This window comes from Pezoporus occidentalis, unplaced genomic scaffold (genome assembly GCF_034315485.1).
Source record: "Pezoporus occidentalis ecotype Australia unplaced genomic scaffold, CSIRO_AGI_Poc_V1 ctg83, whole genome shotgun sequence".
In the NCBI taxonomy this organism is placed as follows: domain Eukaryota; kingdom Metazoa; phylum Chordata; class Aves; order Psittaciformes; family Psittacidae; genus Pezoporus; species Pezoporus occidentalis.
In genome coordinates, this window is record NW_026916192.1 from 447,971 (window position 1) to 455,000 (window position 7,030).

The 7,030-nt window shown below is 49.0% G+C and overlaps 1 protein-coding gene across 3 annotated transcripts in view; it reads left to right on the forward strand.

Moving 5' to 3' along the window:
- The window catches only part of TOX2 (TOX high mobility group box family member 2), a 137,950-nt gene that overhangs the window by 119,560 nt on the left and 11,360 nt on the right, over positions 1-7,030 (forward strand). The gene's annotated exons all lie outside the window — the stretch shown is intronic.

A 7,030-nucleotide genomic window follows, 5' to 3' on the forward strand; every position in this document is an offset into this window, starting at 1 on the left:
CTCCCCTTTGGATGGATCACTGGGGGGTCATGCAGGGATTTCTCAGGCTGAAGAAGGGAGGAGGATCCCTTCCTTTGCTTGGGAAGCTGGAGGGCTGGTGCTGGGTCTGGGCTATTAGTGTAAGGTGTGGGAGGTTCAGGAGCACGCAAAAGCTTCCACGTCACCTCTTTCTCCGGCTTTCATCCCTCCCAACATCCCGGTCTGCTTCTCCCTTGCTCCATCTGGTTACAAATACCTCTGTAGACTGGGGACTGAGCTCGGCTGCAAATGTGGTTTATATAATAGAAGAGCTGGTGTGACCTGACTCCGCGCAGTGCAAATGCTCTTAATTAACAGCAGGGATTAAACCAGCCCGTTTATCTTCCCTGCTAACTCTCCTTTCTTCTCCTTTATGAGACAGCAGCAGCCTCTTTACACACGCTTTCTAAGTGGCTCCATTTCTCCCTCTGTAATTGATTTAATTAAGTCATTTGTTCCTTGTCTGAATGCTTAAATATTAACTTCCTGGCTTTGTCTCCAGCTCTATACTTCTCTCCCACGACAGCTACCTCCCTGCCCAGGACTCCGGCTGCAGGCAGCTATTTATCTTGGGCTTCAGGACCCTATTGCTGTTTTGTGCAATGTGGCACGTTCACTCTTGAAGGGTTTGGCTGGAAGAGAGTTTATTTAGTCCTCGTTTGCTTTCCTCTGCCAGCATCCCCAGTCAGGTTTTCTTAGAGCCATAAGGGAGTGCAATGGAAAGGAGAAAAGGAAAAGGAAAAAGAAAAAAGTAGCAACAAAATGTCTTAAAGGCAGCTCTGCTCTGGAGCCAGGCTGAAAGAGCTGGGCTGGGTCAGCCTGGAGAAGAGAAGGCTCCTGAAGGGGAGACCTTAGAGCAGCTCCAGGGCCTAAAGGGGCTGCAGGAAACCTGGAGAGGGGCTTTGGACAAGGGCCTGTAGGGACAGGCCAAGGGGAATGGCTTTAACCTGCCAGAGGGGAGACTGAGATGAGCTCTTAGGCAGAAGCTCTTCCCTGTGAGGGTGCTGAGGCGCTGGCACAGGGTGCCCAGAGAAGCTGTGGCTGCCCCATCCCTGGCAGTGTTCAAGGCCAGGTTGGACACAGGGGCTTGGAGCAAGCTGCTCTAGTGGAAGGTGTCCCTGCCCGTGGCAGGGGTTGGAACTGGAGGAGCTTTAAGGTCCCTTCAACACAAACCAGGCTGGGGTTCTATGAAAACTCGTGCCTAGGCTGTCCTGCAGATCCCTTCTCCCAAGGACTACAGGACATGATGCATCCTGGGAGGGGACAGTGACCAAGCAGGACAGACACACATCACTACTAAAATCCTGCTGGGACCTGGGGGTCCAGACTGCCACATGGCTGCACCAGGCTGTGATTTGGCCCATCCTTGGATAGGAGCATCATGCTCTGGGGAGGGCTGGAAAGGTGGAAAAGAGAAGTATTTCACCATCTGTGCTGCTCCTGGCTCTATTGACGACAGTGGTTTTGAGTATCTTCACATCCTCACTGCAGAAAGCAGTACAGAAGGCAAGCCAAGAAAAACCCAGCACAGAGATGGCGAAGTAGAGAACCAGGAGCCAAATATGGATGTTCTTGATCAATTCTGACCAAGTTTATTAAAGAAAGCTTCCCTTCTACATGGCATTAGAAAAGTGGGTGAGTTTGAGGCTGTAGGATCTGATTTGGGGCTGTGCCATGGTCCTATACTTAGATCTCCCCAAACCCCCAAGATCTTCAGGGTAGTGCTGGGGCATCACATCTCCAGAGGGCTGATGTGCAGACCTCAGCCCCATCATGCAGTTACTAAGCAGTCATTTACATCACTGTAGTTCCTGCTTCAGATGAGGTTTATAAGCTTTATTTTCCACCTTCCAAAGGGCACAGTGTTTCCCCAGCCCTGGGTGTGTTTTGGTTCCAGCCTTGGAGAAAAGCTTGGCAGGGAGCAACCAGGAAGAGGGTTCAGAGCAAGAAACCCAACCTCAGGCAGGGCACTGTGGACTTGCGATCCCCCACCACACGTCACCATCCCCATAGATGCTACACAGAGCATTCTGCAGGCAGAAAGGAGATGCCACCTCTTTGCCAGGTAGCTCAGGCCAGCACATGGAGGGTTAATCCTCTGCTGTTGTGCTGCTAATGATTATATGTGCTGTAATATCAAAGCTGTAGCTATTTATTTGCCATTGAGCAGGTGCTGCTGCTCCCACAAAGCAAATTTGCTTTCTCTTCCTGATGAAACAAGCAAAATAAAGGTTGCTCACGTCCCATTTCAGATAGGTTTTTTCCCTGTGCAAAGACAAACAGAGAGCGGGAACCAGAATGCATATTATGCAAGAAACCATATAATCGAGGAGCATCTTTGATTTGGCTGCTGCTGTCACAGACATGTATTTCAGAGAGGCCTCTCCCCCCCCCCCATTCCTTTTGTTCTTACTGGTTTATCATTTGTGCCTTTGTCATTTTGTTCCTTCTTCTTCTCTTCTTAGCCTCTTCACAATGAATCTTCATTTTTCCTCTGACACACTTGTATCTAAATTTCCTTATTTCCTGCCTTTTTTTTATTTATATCTGTTGCCTGGTGATTTGATCATGCTGTGGAATACAGGATTAGCAATCTCTGTGTCCTTGGGTACTGCTCAAGGACACCTGTTCTGCAAAGAGCCGTTTTCTTCCCCATTTTAACCCCTTCCAGTGTGGCCGCGCGTGCGGAACAGCAATAAATAACAATACCTTTATATCCCCAGCCCTGCATTAGCAGGACGTTGTAATCTTCATTCTTCAACAGCTGGCATGGCCCTTTCTAAGAAGCTTACATGGGAAGCTGAAGAATGTGACTCGGGGTAGGGGGGTGAATATGAATATGTACTCTTTGAACTTTGCAAACAGTTTAGCAGCTGTTCCTGTAGAGATAACTTAGGCTTTGGTGGAGAGTGAGATGCTAATGGAGCCATTATCATCAAATGGGGGACCTGTTGTAGTGATCTGCCTGCAGCTCCAGGTCCCTGCTCCAAGCTCACAGAATCCTCAGTGTGATTTTTCCTCATGAGCAGATCCAGCCCAGCCTTTGCAGTGTTACCCAGTGAGAGCTGCCTGATCTGATAGAAATTAGAAGCATTTGAGCGCTAGATTGGAGCAAACTCTGCTAATTGCAGCCTCAAGCTGCACCAGGGCAGGTTTAGATGGAGCTGAGGAACAATTCCTTCCCTAAGGGTGCTCAGGCATTGGAACAGGCTGCCCAGGGCAGGGCTGCAGTCACCGTCCCTGCAAGTGTTCACACACCATGGAGACGAGGTCTCAGTGCCATGGGTTAGTGGTGGCCTTGCAGTGCTGGGGAATGGTTGGACTGGATGAGCTTAAAGGGCTTTCCCAACCTGGTTGATTGTGATTTCGGTGATTCTAATTCTCTGGACAGGCTTCTTACCTGGCATGGACATAGTGCTCCCAGCCTGGTCACCAGCCCTGCCAAGGGCCATCTCTGCTCAGGAGCAGGGGACACCCAGTCTTCTCTCAGGGGCATCTCATGTGAGAGAGAAGCCTGGAAACTCTCTGGAGCATATTAAGAAGTCACCAGTGGGATTTGCTCTTCTCTGCCACATTCTGTCTTTCCCTCTCTGAGCACCTTCCTGTTGTCCACTGTATTTTGGGGGAAGAGGATGTTGGCTTGGAGCCTGGTGGTGATGGAGCACAGGGAATACTGACAAGCTGGCAGTTTAGGTGTCTCTGGAACCTGCTTTTCATTAGGAAAGTCCAGCAATAGATGGGTTGGTGTTTCCCTAGATTCTAGAAACTCAGAGCAGAAGCATCAAGAAATTCCTGAGCAATCTTGATGAGTGAAGCTTGATCTAAGCCAGGGCTTCCCATCCTCAGTGAGAAGTCCTACAAAACCAAGATTTACAGTTGAGTTGACAAGGCTGGGGGCTCACTGGGAGCACAAAGGTACCAGAGATGAATCCTTGCTCATGATAGCCCTGCTTCAGCAGGACCAGTTCAGCAATGCTAAATGACTCCATGGCAGATGCACCAATCCCAAGCAACTTTTCAAGACAGGTCTGGTGGAGACCAGGATAATGATACGGAAGATGTGAAGGGTCAGAACTGCTCTTAAAAGCAGCTCCAAGAGTGTGACTTCTGTTCCTGGAGATCAAGATCACAAGTGTGGAAGATGAAGGTTGTGTGCTTTTCACTGGAGGTTAGGGGTTGGATTTGTCACCCTCCTCCTATGTTTCATTTGGAGTCTTCTGTGAGTTGTCCTGGGAACACACTTGAGTGATGGATGACTTAGACCCAGGTGTCACCATGAAGTCAAGGCAGAGGAATCTTTCAGGATGCTTCAATCAAATGCTACTTGATTATGGGTTTATCTGTTCATTCTCCAAATGACTGCTTCACAACATTGTGTCTCCACCAGGGTAAGGGAGGAGCTCTCCTGAAACCCTGCAGATAATTCCCATAGCCAGGGCCTTTTATGTAGGTGTCCTCAGGGATGTTAGATGCTCAACAGCCCCCATGCCATAGCTGGGAGAGCCTGGGAGAATTGGAACCCCACTTAACCAGCCACCTCATGACGGGCATCATTGACAGGTACCTCCCATGTCCAAGATTGTTGACCTCAGGACTTACCAATCAAGACTGTAGGTATTAGTCTGAAGGAGATGTGCTGTGATTTAAACGTAGCTTGGGTTCGCTGGTTTCAATGCAGGGAGGAACAGAATAAGCCTTCTCAAGAGGGGAGGAGGAAGGTTACAGAGGAGGGTGCAAGGAGGTGAGGAAGAGCTGGGAAGGAATAAGGATGACATGGTTGTGTGTGCTATGTGCACTTCCAATGGCTGTGTGGAGGCTGTCTGCAAAGAGAAGGGTGCTGTGGCAGACACCACTGTGCAGGGAGGGAGTACTTTTAGTCATCATATGAATAAGCCCTAAGTTAAGGTGATCCCAAGAGCTGTCTTGCAGGAAAGTGTATCATAGTTATAAGAAAAACCCTCCAGATTTACAAGCAGAATGAAATCCAAATTTATACATGGGAGGGGGAGAAAAGGGGAAAACTAGTCATGGAATCATAGAAAGGAGGGCACTGAGAGACTTAAGAGGTCAACCAGACCATACTGCTGCCTGAAGTCAGGATCATCTCTACTTAAGCCATTCTTGGTGGATGTGTGCCTAATCTGTTCTTAAACTCTCAGTGGTGGAGATTACACATCTCCCCAGGCAATCTCTTCCCGTGTTTAATTATCCTCACTGTTAGGAACACTTCTCTCTTGCTTAGCCAACATTCCCCTTGTTCCAGTTTAAGCCCATTGCCTCTTTTCCTACCTGAGGCAGATGTAAAGGATCGTTCAGTACCTCCTTTGCTGCATCATGGTTGGAGGCTGTGGCTCCTCCTGGTCTTCTCTCCTATCTAAACAGAGTCCTTCAACTCCCCCTGGAGACCTTTACTGCACTTTTCATCTCTTCTCTCTTGATGGTCTATCTCCTTTTTGAAGCAAAACGCCCCAAACTCCATCTGGGATTGCAGGAGAGACCTTGTCACTTGGGCTCTGTGGACCCCTTGGTTTTCTGGGGGAGAGTTTCATCATTCCCAGGCTTGGGAAGCAGCGTTTCTGCTAAGGCCGGATGCCGAGCTTACGGCTAACATCTCTGGCTGTCATTCAGTGCCTGCACGACACAGAGCCTCTCGTGGGCGTCAGCAGAGTTTGGAATAATTGTCTTCTCTAATTAACTGGTTATCAAACAAGAACATTTCATTACAGTACAATTACTGGCTGCTTTGCTGAGACACAGAGGTGTCAGCGGTACGATCCCAACATATGCTTCTTACAGCTCTGATTTTTTGTTTTCATAAGCACTAAACCATTTTGCTTCTCTCCCCCCCCCCCCAACCCACCCACTCGCTTAATGACTAATGAATCCTCCTGCTAATGAATAAGGAAAATAAATCAGTGGGCACGGCAGGTTAGAAAGAAAAACATGCAAAATGTTTTGAGGATCCTTAAATCTGATAAATTACTTTGAAATTAAAATCCCTGGGAGAAAATGGGAGTTAATTAGAAAGTAACATGGTTTTGTCAATGTTTAAATTAAAATTTTAAAGGTTATAAATACTGCACTAGAGCTGCCTTTACACAGAGGATTCCTGAGAAGTTTTGTTGGATCTGCTCATCCCACATCGGAGCAGTCTTTCTCCAGCTGCAGGCTGAGGTTTCGCTGCTCAGGGTCCTCCAAGGACACTGTGTGGGTACAGAAAGCCCCCAGTGCAGGGCAAGGCTGCAGGAATCTCAGCAGGAGACCCTTAGGGATGTTTTCATACCATGAGGGTGCTGAGGCGCTGGCCCTCAGAGAAGGGGGGCTGCCCCATCCCTGGCAGTGTTCAAGGCCAGGTTGGACACAGGGGCTTGGAGCAAGCTGCTCTAGTGGAAGGTGTCCCTGCCCATGGCAGGGGTTGGAACTGGATGAGCTTTAAGGTCCCTTCCAACCCAAACCAGGTTTAGTCTATGTTCACAAACCAGATAGTCCACCAGGAGCCATCCATAGCTGGAGAAAGCATCACGAGAGCACCACAGGAAACGCTGCTGGGTCTCACCCTCTTAACATTCTCTGTCACCCTGATCATGGCCAGGGCTGGAGCAGGGACTGGCCCAAGGGCAGAAGGCTCCTGCTGGGAGCAGCCCCCCTCTCCCTTCAGGAGGACACAGGATTCAGCTGCCCTTTCCCAGTCCTGCTGCATCAGACCCCACCCAGCAGCGTGTTCCAGACACAAGAGGCACAGCACCCGCTCGCTGAATGGCGAAGACAAGGACAGATGAGGAGTGGGGAAAGAAAAGGGTGTAACAGAAAAAAGCAAGTGATGGGGATGCAGATGGGCACAGAACGTATTGGTTACTCGTTCATCTGCATTGAGGTTAAAGAAGTCTCATTTACCTGCCCTCTCACTGTCCATAAATTGCAGGGTTTTTCTCCAGCCAAATCTTCCTAACAATTGATTCCGTCTCTGTATAGCTGTGGATGTTTTGATTTCTCACTGCCCCAGATTTAGACA